This window comes from Pavona decussata, unplaced genomic scaffold (assembly GCF_977016875.1).
Source record: "Pavona decussata unplaced genomic scaffold, jaPavDecu1.1 SCAFFOLD_128, whole genome shotgun sequence".
NCBI classification, from domain to species: Eukaryota; Metazoa; Cnidaria; class Anthozoa; order Scleractinia; family Agariciidae; genus Pavona; species Pavona decussata.
Genome location: NW_028145542.1, coordinates 390,206 through 405,000, shown reverse-complemented (window position 1 = coordinate 405,000; position 14,795 = coordinate 390,206). Strand labels below are relative to the sequence as shown.

Below are 14,795 nucleotides of genomic sequence, written 5' to 3'. Positions count from 1 at the left end.
GTCATTCATTGTAGTTACATGTATTTTAACACTGAACAAAAACACAAGAGAATATACATTATCATTAAAATTTTATGTTTTTTTGCACAATCTTTTGCTGAAACAGATATAAAATAAAAAACATTTTACTGCACATCTACAGTATTGTAACAAACAGAGTACGCTGTATGAACAAGTAGACACATTTGAGACAGAAAGAACCGAAGAAAATCAGGCCACAAAGAAACAGAATCTTACTTAAACGGCGACAAAGAATTATTCAAGCCTTGGAAGATGTTAAAGAAGATTATTTGACGGTTGCCGCTACTATCAAACAATTTTGAAATTTCTTTTTCCATAGTTGATTGTTGAAATTGCACGGTACCTCTCGTTGGACGGTATGTACATGAGCACCGTCATGTCACAGACTTATTTGTTCGAATTTATTCTCACCATCTTCTTATATGAGGAGGAATGAGGTAATTTTGTATCGAGTTACGATAATCAAAAACACTGTCCAGATCGCAAAGAAAGAAGTGAGAATAACATGAGCCGTTCATTCTATGGCATATTGAATGAGATTACAGACGCCTCAAGTAACCACAAATTGTCTATATTATCTATCAACTCGGAAATGTTGTTCAGGTGAGCTTTTAATTTCTTTTTTATAATTTGAAAGCAAAATTTCGCACCAGTAGTATTTCAGTTCCTAATCAGAACCTCCAGCAGGTTAGGTTATTTTGACTTCGTCTCCTCTAATAAAGACGTCCTTTCTTGATATTTGTTTTAATATTCAACTCCATTATTTTCTCGTTGGCTGAGTGTTCTTTACATAGCTGTTCAGTAGAGTTTAAAGTGTATTGGCGATCGCTTGTCTTTTTGTCCGATTTTACTTCCATCAGTTTCGTCTACTCAACTTTCTATGCTCAGGGAGGAGTCAGCTATGGCCATTCGAATATCAGAAAATTTTCTTGTGATGAAACCTGACCTTCCATAAAAGACATTAATATACATTGGTCTCATCCAGGGACACCTAGTCTGCGAACGCAGACGTATTTCCGGCTGTCGCTTCTCTCTGGAGAGAAGCGACGGCCGGAAATACGTCTGCGTTTGCAGACTAAGGGACACCCACCCTACGGCCAGTTTTGCTGAGTATTTTTTCGCAAAGACTTTTCAAGCCTCTAAAAAGGGATTTAATAATGAAAAAAAAAATACTAGGGTTATGTTTTAAGCAAAAGGTCACTTCAAATTTTTGAAACGCTGAAAACGAAATACATTTTGTTTTCAGGGGGCCAAATACCGTGTTAAAAGTAATAAAAAGGCCTCCTTATATTTTGGAAAGCCAACAGCAACTCTAAAACTTCTTCGTTTAGGATTTTGTCCCTAAAACTATCGGCCATTTTATTACATTTTTAGAAAAAGAATCCGAACAGATAAAACAAGCTGTGTTAGCTTACGTGAGTTGGCCTCTTAAAAACCCAGGAAACATTTTAAAAATCTTGTTTTAATGCTCTCGTTGGGTGACCCTGAACATCGAGTTGCAAACTTTCTGCCACACACTCACAACACGTACGTATTTTGTACATCCATATAAGAAAGTAAATTCTGATTGGTTCTTCAGGTTGTGCAAGACCTGACCAACTCAGACTATAGAGCTCATTTGGCTCCGCTATTTTCTCTTCTGATTGTATTAGATATTTTTCAAGTAAATTCTTTTTCGCGTCACTAATTTTATATTCTGCTATCATAACCAGTTATTGCCTCCGAATTTTCTCGATCTGTTTGTAACTAGGACTCAAAAACATAATTGAATTAATTATAGTTTAAAGGGAAATTACCACTTTTACTTTCTCCTGCGTCTAGAGGTTTTAAAGCCAATAAAAAACTAATGTGACCTTGGTTACTTGTTTGCCAAGGATAACAAAAGGCATATCGTAGTTATTTTACATGTTAATCTAAACAGCGTTTCTTAAACATTGTATAAATAAAATGACTCTATTAGATATTATAATATTACGTGGTTTCTTTACCTGGGAATGACTCATTTTTCTGTTGTCTATTCGGATAATAGGAAATTACCGAGGTAAAAAAAGATAGCTCCCTATTAACTGGGCTTACCTTCAATAAAAACAACGCCAAAGGTGCGCGATAATGACTCATTAATTAATTCACAAGTTCATGGTGTGGCATCAAGCATTTAGCAATAATACTAGGCATCGCATGTGCCGTTCCGATCCAGGTGTTCACATCATGTTTAATTTAATCCACTCACGCCGATAACTTATTATACCATCTTCCTATCATTTTCATACACTCACCACTGTTTTACATACCAATTTCAATTCATGCAAGGTGACCCGTAAAAAGATTTGGCACAAAAATGCATGTAGTTTTGAATGGCCCACGAAAAATGAGACAAGAGTAAGGGAGTAAGAGTTCTAGATTCTACGCAGCTCACCTGGTTAAATAACTGTTAGGGAAAAAACAAGGAACAAAAGAAAAAGAAGTTCCTCACACTTACAAATAGTACATCCCTGATTGGTGTGAAAATGTGTCTTTCGGTAGATGTTGAATTCGATTGTTGCTGAGGTCTCTGCAAACGAAATGAAAGTTTATTTTATGGAAGAGAGAAAATCGGCATGGTAAGACAGGTCATGAATATTAAAGACAATATATTACTAGTTAGCCTCGTTATTGCACTTTAGGGGGAGGGTATAAAGCACTTTTGAAATAAACTTTGTTACTCTCTCTTGGTAGAAGCCGACGCAGCTGACAATAATTTCAACTTAACATTTTCGGTCTGAGTGGTAAAATATTGTTTTCATAAACTATATGCCTGGACTTTAGGACGCTAATTTCCATTTTACTCATTCCTCTTGTACACCTCTAAACAGACCTTAAGTGACTGCGTGGGAACATTTAAAAATGGCATGAGGTTACCCCTGGAGCGAGGAATACCGGCTAAAGTAGTGCCAACCTTGGTTTATCCGACTTGATAGTAGGGTCGCGAATGAGATCTGGTGCTGGTGCGTATACTTTGCTCTTTTTTTTTTCTTGATTGTTTAATTTGTTGTTTTTTTGTTTTGTATTTTTAATCAACTTGGGATTACACCAGCCACAGTTCCAACGCAGCCCCATCCCCCACCCCACCCTCAAACATTAAGTTCTACATAGGCAGTTCGGATTTCGCTCGTCACTTATGTTCTGCAAATAATTAGGCGATAAAAAGTTGGGCAGATGGCGTTATGAGATATATTGTGGCCAAGTGTAAACGTGTGTGCCTGAAAATGTTGTTAGTAAAAAGTGTGAAAAAGGCCGATTAGCACTCCCGAAAAGCCAACAGAAGCTCGAAAACTTCCAAAATTTTATACATTTTAGTGACAGAAATTAAATTATAATAAGCTTTTCAAACATTGGAGGACTGTAACCACAAGAATTAGATTTTTGTATTCATTCACTGTTGTGCAATCAGCTTAAACATTAAATTTGTCATCACGTTCAGTGCAGCTTTTTGTAACTAATGGTATTTTTTTCCTTGTAACTTATGCTTACTTTTTCTTGCAAGTTAGTTTCTGGGCGTCGCATACGTAATCGTTTGTTGTTAATTTCATAAGTGCATTGAGCCTTTCTTTTTCGGTTAATTTTTTTTATAACGTTTTGTATTTCGCCTTTGTAAATCAGTTGTTGTGATCCTTGAGTTGCCTTACAGATCTTGTGAGTAGTTATAGTTTTGCATCTGAATTTTTGCTTGTTTTCTATTCGATTTGTTGTACATTCAGTTTTTCTTAAGTTTATAAGTTCGTGTTTATTAATTCTGCATTTTTTCTCGTTTATGATCGTTTCTAGTGAGTTATAAAGTATTAAAAGACCAATTTGAAGCCGTACCAGGAGCGTTAATTACCAGGACCTTGTAAACAAATTAAACAATGGTAGAAATTGCTTCAATCCAGGAGTCATGCCATAAGGACGTAAATTTTGATCATCCGGAGAAGGACTGTTTGTGATTACATTGGCTGACGTTTCCACAACCTAACTGAAAGTCGTTATTAGGTTCAAGTAAATTGTGGAGCTTCAATAGATGCTATTAGTGGCTTTGGTCATTGATCTGATTAAAGGCAAGATGCTATTTGTCGTTTGTCAACTAAGACGTTATGTTATTGGCTGTAACGACTGCAAAAAATGATTCCTGCTTTTCGATTCGTCTATTGTAAGTGAAAAGTCGGTTGGCCTATTGTTAGTAAAATTAGTCAGTTTGTATAGTGTTTGCCTGTTTTGTTGATGTTATCATGAATAAGGGCCTGTGGTTTCGGCTACCCACCCTCCCCTGAGTTATCCTGGACGAGCAAGCCTTTCACTTATTGCGCAAATAGTTCTTCAACCTTCTAAGCGGGTCTCGGGTGTCTCGCCCCTTCCCGACTCAAAATAAAAATATACATTTGAGCTCCAGTTTTGGGTTTACAATCACACATTCATTTACAATAATTTAAATTCAATATATTTTCCTACAGTGAGTTAATAAAGGAAATACAATCAAACTAAAACATGTATCGTTATTTCAAAAGATCCATGTCAGCCCCAAAGTGCCACCGCAGCTCTGTGGCCCCTTAATCTGATTTGGACTCTTTGAATTCGTGGATCCATTTTGTGAATTTGGTCCATACCGACCCCAATAAAAACCTTTTCAGCCCCACCAAAAAGTCGGTTTCGTCCATTGACGAATATTTCATAAACGGCACCTTGGTGCATGTAGGTTCTTATCACTAGAGCCATTTCCGTTCAAGCCTAGCTGGTTCTAATGTAGGGCCGTCTCTGCTCCTATAAATGGAGCTGTTTTGACATCGAAGAACAGAACTATAGTATTTTGTTACAACACGAGATGGCCCCAATCACTACAAACATTTTGACTTCGACTGGTAGATCCATTTTCATTCGTCTTTTATTAATAGAGCCGTTTGAAATATTGAATTTTGATGTAAAGCAAAGTATGACCGGAGGAGGTGAGGGGAAGGGAAACGAGTCTTCTTTGAACATAGTATGTTCTGACTTGCGGTGGGTAAATACCGTCATCGGACAGCCACGAAAGGTTGTGCAATAAATCAAAGATAGTTGTAGTTGTTAGCGTCTCATTAGTGCCATAATTGTTAACTTGAACCTGCTTTTCTTCCAATTGTACTCATGTGGTATAAAAGCTTCACGAGCTCATTCTGCACGGATATTAAAAAGGAAGCATAAACTATCAAATTCGATCACTTGATAACGGAGAAGATCGCTAAAGCGTTCACTAAAGATGACTGGAAGCAAATGGAAGCAAACAAATAAGGTTTTCACCAACAACGATGGAAAGAATATCAAATGAATAGTATTTGAGTCAGCATACTTTCGTGTTATTTTGTTACTGAGCTAAAGTTGAAGCCCACGTGCTTCTGTTAAATTAAAAAAGAAAATTGTGAATTCTTTTTTGTTTTTGTTTCGGTTTTTTTGTTTTTTTGTTTTTTTGTTTTTTGTTTTTGTTTTTGTTTTTGTTTTGTTGTTGTTGTTGTTGTTGTTTCTCAAGGCGAGCGACACACTTGGCGATTTTGTACCCCGATATCTGGCACTCGCCAAGTGTGCCCGTTCCCGCGATTTTCTACGTTTATTGCTGCGAATCGCAAATAAAGCCAACCCATAAGGTTGGGCGATTTTATTGCATGAGTTTTCAAAACTGCCACATCGCCGCGATCGGCGAAAAAAATCGATAGGTGTGTCCTAATCAATCGGTGGCGAAAATCGCTTGCGATTTTCGCTGGTGATCAAATTCGGGGCGACCGTCGTATAAAATCGCCAAGTGTGTCGCTGGCTTTAGACTATTCTCTTGGCGGCCATGATATAGCTGCAATCTGTAGGGACGTAAATTAATGTCGTTTCAATTTTCGGGAGTTTCAAGTAATAGATAAAAAACGAGTGCCAGGTTTTTTTTTTTTATCAGGGGCTCCAAACACCAAGAAACGGATGAAAGCACGACGCCGAAAGCGGAGTGCTTTTATTGTTTCAAGGTGATTGGAACCCCTAATGAAAAACGAAGCACGAGTTTTTGAGCTGGCTTCTCAAACTAGTTTCAGAATTTAGTGGAATTATTTCCGAAGAATAGATAATTAGAAGGCGTGCTCAATAGGCTATTGTTTGTTTCTTATTCGTGGTAAATGTAAGGAATATTTAATATGCGGCAAGGGGGCGAGTTTTTTGGTAGATTAACATTACGGCGCGTGATGAAGTATGAGTCCGGATCAGAACGATTTCGCGTTCCTAAAACTTCTTTTCAAGAAGATGTTCTGGTGCCGTTCCAGCTTCAACTAAGTACAAAAACAAGTGGGCTGTGAGCATTTTTGCCGAATGGCAGAGGTTAAGAGAGGTTAAAGTTCCGGTATTAGATAGTGGTGGTCTCTTCAAGGACTGCGATTTTCACAAGGTTACCACTCTAAGCGCAGATATTACCGGAATGGACGCTCTGTCGCTGAACTATTGGTTTGTCAAAATTCGTGATGGAGGTTGCTAAATAGTCCGGTGGAAAGAATAATATGTTGCCCTATTGTTGTTGAAAGTAATGATTGAAGCGGGAAATATACCGTATTTAGTATTAAGACTGATTAAAATTCAAATTTCTTGATCAGTGTCTTGATCATTTTTTTTGAACTAATCGAATGTCTCTTGCTCGATATGTTCATACATGCACCTGACCCAATTGGTGCAAGCTGATTGGGTCATTAGCACATGAATAATTTATGAGTTTGAGAAGTACTATTTTAAAAACTTGTGCTTCGGGTTTCAACAGGTTTCCAAACGCGTTTGGAAACCTGCTGAAAGCCGAAGCACAAGTTTTTTAAAAGGACTTCTGCAAAGAAACAATACAGAATTATGCAGCGTTGTATTCTTCCCATGAAAGAAGCGAAGAATGAAATTCACATTTCACTGAATGTGTTCGCCCTGAATTTTCGCTTTAACTTTGCAACAGAAGTGGCCAGGAAATGTATGTTAATTTGCAGAGTTTTTGTCCGCAATTGGCTTGCTACCGTCAAAAAGAAAGCTGTATACCTGCGTTGCGTCATAAGCAGCAAAAAATACGCTCTCAAGGAATTCCAAAAAAGAGTGTCTCGGAAAATTTCGAAGAAAACTTGCGAACCTGACAGCCCCGCAACAAGGTTAGAAAAGTGTTCGTTATCAAGGCAATTTTAAAGACGACAAGAGTACGCCAAATTGTTGATTTTAATATATCGATTTTTCTTCAATGTATCTGGGTTTTTTGTTGTGTGTGTTTGTTAGTGCTGTTGTAGTTGTTGTTGTTGTTGTTGCTGTTGTTTTTTTCATTGATAAGTACCAGCCAAAGATAATTTTATCATTCGGAAAACCTACGTTGTTTGGGCTAAGGAGATGAGCTATACAAATTATTTGTATTATCTATCAACTCGGAAATGTCGTTTACGTGAGTTTTTAATTTTATTTTTATAATTTGAAAGCAAAATTTCGTGCCAATAGTATTTCAGCTCCTAATCAGAACCTCGGACAGCTTAGCTTGAATTTACCCTTGAACTTACAACAAGTGGTTTTCTCCAGTTTGATTAATAAACGTGATTTATATAACCTTACCTTACTTGTTTTGCTTCGCCCCTATTTGCCACACTAAGGTTAAGTTATTTTGACTTCATTTCTTCTGATAAAGACGCCCTGTGTGATATTTGTTTTAATATTCAATCGAAACATTTTCTCGCTGGGTGAGTGTTCTTGTCATAGCTGTTCAGTAAACCTTGAAGTGTATCGACTATCGCTTGTCTTTTCGTCCGTCTTTACTTCCATCAGTTTAGTGTACTCAACTTTCTACGCTCAGGAGAGAGTCAGCTATGGCCGTTTGAAAATTAGAAAATTTCCTTATGATCAAACCTGACCTCTCAAAAAACAAATTTATATACATGGGTTGTAGTTTTGCATGGAAACCGCATCAAAAAACATTTAGGGACACCCACCCAACGGCTAGTTTAACTGGAAATTTTTTTCGCAAAGACTTTTTTTGCAACCCCCTGAAATTGGGATTTAATTGAGAAAAAAAAATACTAGATTTATGTTTAGCGAAAGGTCACTTCAAATTTTTGTTTTCAGGTTGTTAAATACTGTGTTAACAGTACTAAAAAAAGGGCACCTAACATTTCGGAAAGCCAACAGCAACTCTTAAACTTCTTTGTTAAGGATTTCGTCCCTAAAACTATAAGTCTTTTTATTGGAGTTTTAGATAAAGAATCCAAACAAATAAAACAAGCCCCATATTAGCTTATACTAATTGGTCTTTCAAAAACCCAGGAAACATTTTATAAATCTTGTTTTAATGCTCTCGTTGGGTGACCCTAAACATCGAGTTGCAAACTTTCTGCCACACATTCACAACACGTGCGTATTCCGTACATCCATATAAGAAAGTAAATTCTGATTGGTTCTTCAGGTTGTGCAAGACCTGACCAACTCAGACTGTAGAGCTCATTCTGCTCCCGTATTTTCTCTTCTGATTGTATTAGATATTTTTCAATTAAATTCTTTTCCACGTCACTAAATTTATGTTCTGCTATCAAAACCAGTTATTATTTCCGACGTTTCTCGATCTGTTTGTAGCAAGGAGTCTAGAACATAATTGATTTAATTATAATTTAAAGGATAATTACCACTTTCACTTTCCCCTGTGTCGATAGGCTTCAAAGCTTATAAAAAAAAAATCAATGCTGCCTTGGGTACTTGTTTGCCAAGGATACCAAAAGACATATCGTAGTTATTATACTTGCCAATCTAAACAGTGTTGCTCAAACATTGTATAAATAAAATGCCTCTATTAGATATTACAATTTTACACTGTTTCTTTGCCGAGTGAGTCTATAATGTATTAGTTTCTCATAAAACAACAGATGTTTATTTGAAATAAGGAAATGGAATCCAAGATTGTGTCATATGTTTGGTAATTTTAGGTCAAATACATATCCAGAAACACAAACGGTAGTAAAGCTAACAAGGCTGTGTTGAAGAAAATGGACGAACGCAACATAATTCTTTGCAAAATAAGGACTTTTTCAGCAGTTGCGAGAATCGTGAGTACATATCGAATAGTAAGAATTTCTTGAGCATTTTTATTTTATTTTCATTCCGTTTTGCCGTGCTAAACCTTGCGCTGCAGCTTTTGACAAGCGATCTTTTTTACCCTTAAGGTAATTCCCTTAGAATGAAAGTAATATTTGATTCCGATATTTTCCTAGCTTTAAAAATGAGTCTATTTGATCACTCCTAGTCAGGTCTTGTGGTAGCAGAGATTATATAGATAAAACAGAGTTGAGAATAAAATTACGCATAGATTTTATGAAGCATAAGCAGCAATTAAAGATAACTTTTTTGATAAGGAACTACAATATTAATCGGCATTGACCCAAAACAATATCTTACGTCCCCAAATTGTGGGCAAACTCGTTTTCCTGAGAATGACTCATTTTTCTGTGGTTAATTCTTTTTTTCAAAAAAAAAAAAATAATAATAAATAAATAAATAGGTTACTAGCAATGAATGACATATTTTCAGCGTGCAAGCGCCAAAGTCATCCGGAGAAGGACTGTTTGCGATTACATTGGCGGACGTATCGATAACCTAAACGAAAGTCGTTATCAGGTTCAAGCATAGCCAGAAATACTATACAACATGGCTGCCAACTAATTAGCAAGCGTAAAGGACACATACACGGATTAAAAATGGCGGCAGATCATAAAGAGAATGAGGGGGAAATTATAAACTATTGAATTTTTTGGCCTTGTCGTCGAAAATGCAACTTTCCCCAGCTCAAAAATCGATAAAGCAGTGATCGAACAGCACTTCAATCGAAGGAAAGGCCAGGATAAAATCATTCTAGGCAGTGCCTTTTTTGATCGAAATAAACTCATAAATGAACACAATATCCTCTTTCTAACCTCTTAAAGTAGTGTTGACCTTCATACCTTCCTTCGTCTGATGAGGGAAAATAGTTTCTCCGATACATTTAATTTCCCTAACTTATTCAAAAGACGTGATGTTAAGCTACCAAAACGAATGTTTTTGTCCCCCCAAAAAACGTCCACCGATAAGTAGGATATTTGTGAATCTCGAATTTCCTTTTATTCTACGTTCAGTACCATTTCAACTTCATAAAAAAGGATCTTTCTTTGATGCTGGTAGATTCCTTAAGAATTCGGTGGCACTCACATCTTTTAAAGCCTTTAAAATGTCCCACTTACACCTTTATTCGACCTGGCCGCCATTTTAAATCTGCACCTACCGATAAAACCGCTTGCCGTCTAGGATTTCTGGTTATGGTAAACTGTAGATGTTATTGGCTGTAAAATTACAAGAAATGATTATTTCTTTTCGATTCGACCGTTTCGATTCGTCTATTGTAAATGAAAAGTCCGTTGGCCTTTTGTAAGTAAAATTAGTCGGTTTGTATAGTGTTGGCCTGTTTTGTTGATGTTGGCACCGTGGTCTCAACTACCAACCCTCACCCGAGTTATCCTGATCGAGCAAGCTTTTCATTTATTGTGCCAATAGTTCTTCAACCGTCTAAGTTTGTCTTGGGTGGGCGAGACAACTCGCCCCCTCCCAGCTCAAAATGAACATATCTATTTGAACTCCAGTTTCGGGTTTACAATCGCACATTTATTTCAAGAATTTAAATTCATATCATATATGCTTACAGTCAATTAATAAAGGAATTAAAATCAAACTAAAACATACACCTCTTTCAGCCTCCATTTCAGCCCCAAAGTGCCGACTCGGCTCTATGGCCCCTGAAGCTTATTGGGACTCTTTGAATTCGTGTGTCCATTTTGTAAATTTGGTCCATATCGACCCCAACAAAAATGTATTCAGCCCCACCAAAAAGCTGATTTCGCCCACAGAGGAATATATCTCATGATCGGCACCTTGGTGCGTATAGGTTCTTATCGAATTCAATCACTGTGTTTTAGGACTGACAACTTTATGATGCGTAACATCGCCAAATCGTTCTCTAAAGATGGCTGGAAGCAAACGAATAAAGTTTTCACCGGCAACGATCAAAAGAATATTAATTAAGTAGAGCATGAGACAGCATACTTTCGCATTACTTTGGCACTGAGCTGGATTTGAAGCCCAACTCCTCCTGCTAAATTAAAAATTTGGGTTTTCTTTTGTTTTTGTTGTTGTTCCGTAGACTATTCTCTTGGCGACCATTATATAGCAACAGTCGCCACGGACGTCAAAGAATGTCATTTCTATTTTCCGGAGTTAAAAGAAAGATCACCATTCAGGAGTCTTGTCAAGGCAGAGACAGAGGAAAACTAGTTAATTCCCGCTGGTCGATGGAGTCTGGATAAGAGCATACGTCACTCCCAGAGATCGTTGAGAGCGCTCTCCCTGAACGCGCATGTCAAGTCTTTTAAGTGGGAAGTTTTCAACGAAAAATTCCTTAAACTGTACAATTCTTAGTTTGATTTTCACTAATCTTGGCGAGTCTACTGATATAGAGAATGATATCACAAAGTTTTCCAAGCTATAGTATCAATGCGAAGAGACAAACTTTTTGGTAAAAGATTTTGCAAAAGGAAGGTGTGAATGAGATGCACCTGGAATTAAATAATTTGTGTCTTAACAAATGGTTAAATTTTTGACACTTTTTTTGATTAAATGGAAAATTTATTATTTGTTTGATAGATCGGTCATATTGGCTCCCCCTTCTTGGGCTACATCGTGTACATTGTGGTAAGTGTTACAAAACGTTTGGTAAAAGATCTCATTGGTGTATCACTGACTCAGGGCTGATTTCATTAAACCTAGCTTGCAGTGTCTATCAAAACATTCGCTTGTCGTGCCATTTGGTACGGAGGGACATTCATATTCTCTTTCGCAAAGATTGCTTATTTATAGTATCAATGTGAACAGATAATATTTTTAGTAAAACGTTTTACAAAAGGAAGGCGTGAATGAGATGCACCTAGAATTAAATAAATTATATTTTAACAAATGATAAAAACTGTGACACTTTTAAGTCTACTCTCTTCCCGTTGATCATGAGGATGGATGGGCAATCGAAGCAATTCAAATGTCCCACAGAAAAAAAAAGATGGGACCAGAGTGGTGTGTAAGAGTGATTAATTCTACAAAGGTCACCAAGTCGATTGACTGCTGTGAAATCAATTATGAACAACAGGGAAAAAAGTCTCTGATACTTACAAATTGTATACGGATAAGCGTGCAAATATATCTTCTGGTAGATGTTCAATTAGATTGTTGCTGAGGTCCCTGCAAATAAAATGAAATTTTATTTTATGGGAGAGAGAAAATCAGAAGCGTAAGACAGGTCATGAATATTAACGAAAAGATATTACCAGTTAGTGTCGTTATTGCAATTTAGGGGGAGGGGATGAAGCACTTTTGTAGAAACTTTGTTACTCTCTCTCTCTCTCTTGGTAGAATCCGACACAGCTGAAAGCTGACATTTTAGATCTGAGAAGTAAATGACGTTTTCATAAAATACACGTCTGACTTTGGGACACTAATTTTTGTTTCACTGATTCCTCTCGAACGCCTCTAAAGACATTTGGTGACTGCGCGGGAACAGTAAGGGGCAGGAAGATTATTTATTTATTTATTTATTTATTTATTTATTTACTCCAGTCATCTCCACAATATATTTTATGAGAATAAATTAAAGGTAATAAAATAACGGAGACACAGCCAAAAATAGAAGGATTAATACTTAATCGTAAGGATAGAAAAAAAAAAGGATCAAGGAAGAGATAATATAATATACATAATAGAACATAAAATCAAATACATAGCCACGGTACAAAACTATTAGTAAGGGAAAAAGAGCAAATGATTATACAAAGTCAAACTTAATATTGGGAAAAGTAGAATTTCAAAAGAACTTTCTTAAATAATTTCTTGTAAGGTTTTGTTCAAATATTTGGAAGAATGTCTTTCCAGCAATACAGTCCAAAAATAGAACAACAAAATTTACAGATGTTAATTCGGAGTGAAGGAATCTTTAAGAGTTCTGAAAAGGCATGAAGTTATCACTGGAGCGAGGAATGCCGGCTGAAGTAGGGCCAACCTTGGTTCATCAGACTTGATAATAGGGTCACGGATGAGATCCCGTGCAAGTAAGTTGTTTTGTTTTTTTCTTTTTTTGTTTGAATTTTGGTTGCTTTTGTATTTTTAATCAATTTGGGATTACACAAGCCACAATCGCAACGCATCAACACAGGCAAAACAAATTTTAAAAAACCTGATTTCGTTATACATAGGCAGTTACGGTTTCGCTCGTCACTTAATTAGGTTCTGAAAATAATTAGGAGATAATAAGTTGGACGGATGGCATTATTTTATGAGATGTATTGTGGCCAAGTGGAAGCGTATGTGGCTGAAAATGTTGTTAAAAGTGTCAAAAGCAAAGGCCGATTAGCACTTCCGAAAAGCCAACAGCAGCTCGTTCCTAGTCACCTCTTAAAAAAGATGTCATATTTCAATGACAGAAATTAAATTATAATAAGCTTTTCAAACATTGGAGGACTGTAACCACGAGAAAGAGATTTTTCTGTTCATTTATCGTTGTGTTAATTTGTCATCACGCTCACTTTAGCTTTTTGTAACTTATGCTTACTTTTTTTTTTGTTGGCGTCGCGTTACGTAATCGTTTGTTTTTAATTTCATAAGTTCGTTAGGCATTTTTTATTTGGTTAAAATTTTTGTAACGTTTTGTATTTTGCCTTTGTAAATAAGTTGTTGTCGTCTCAGAGTTGCCGTAAAGATCTTGCAAGTAGTTATATTTTCGCTTATGAATTTTTGCGTGTTTTCTATTCGATTTGTTGTACATTCGGTTTTTCTTAAGTTTTTAAGTTCGCGTTTATTAATTCTGTATTTTTTTTTCTCGTTTATGACCGTATCTAGTGAGTTGTAAAGTATTAAAAGACGAATTTGAAGCTTTACCAGGAGCGTTAATTCCCAGTACCTTGTAAACAATTTTAACGTAACAATTCCATAAATGGCCTCAACCCAGGATTCATGCCATAAGGACGTAAGTTTTGATCATTCGGAGAAGGACTGTTTGCGATTACATTGGCTGACGTTTCCACAACCTAAGCAAAAGTCGTTATTAGGTTCAAATAAATTGTGGAGCTTCAATAGATGATATTAGTGATTTTGGTCATTGACCTGATTAAAGGCAAGAGGTTATTAGTCGTTTATCAGTTAAGACGTGATATTATTGGCTGTAAAGACTGCAAAAAAAAAAAAAAAAAAAAAAAAAAAATGATCGCTGCTTTTCGATTCGTCTATTGTAAGTGAAAAGTTCGTTAGCCTATTGTTAGTAAAATTAGTCCGTTTGTATAGTGTTTGCCTATTTTGTTGATGTTATCAATAAGGGCTTGTGGTCTCGGTTACCCACCCTAGCCAGAGTTATCCTGGACGAGCTAGCCTTTCACTTAATAAGCAAATAGTTCTTCAACCGTTTAAGCTCGTCTTGGGTGCATCGACACCCCCTCCCGGCTCAAAATAAAAATATTCATTTAAACTCCAGTTTTGGGTTTATAATCGCACATTTATTTACAAGAATTTAAATTTGTATTATATATTGCTTCAGTGATTTAATAAAGGAAATAAAATCAAACTTAAACATACACCGCTATTTCAAAAGATCCATTTCAGCCCCAAAGTGCAGACTCAGCGCTATGGCACCTGAAGCTCATTTGGACTCTTCAAATTCATGTGTTCATTTTGTCAATTTGGTCCAGATCTACCCCAATAAAAAA

At 36.4% G+C, this 14,795-nt stretch overlaps 2 protein-coding genes and 1 long non-coding RNA gene across 4 annotated transcripts in view; 2 read left to right on the top strand and 1 right to left on the bottom strand.

The window, feature by feature from the left end:
- Nucleotides 1-14,795, top strand: part of LOC146468817 (ras-like protein 1) — a 348,000-nt gene that overhangs the window by 83,780 nt on the left and 249,425 nt on the right. The window lies entirely within an intron of this gene.
- LOC146468819 (uncharacterized) overlaps nucleotides 1-14,795 on the top strand; it is a 349,521-nt gene that overhangs the window by 117,923 nt on the left and 216,803 nt on the right. The gene's annotated exons all lie outside the window — the stretch shown is intronic.
- The window catches only part of LOC146468825 (uncharacterized), an 84,564-nt gene continuing 81,833 nt past the window's right edge, over nucleotides 12,065-14,795 (bottom strand). Inside the window, exon 3 of the long non-coding RNA XR_014867340.1 lies at nucleotides 12,065-12,285. This is a non-coding gene — a long non-coding RNA (uncharacterized LOC146468825). The remainder of the gene's footprint in view (nucleotides 12,286-14,795) is intronic.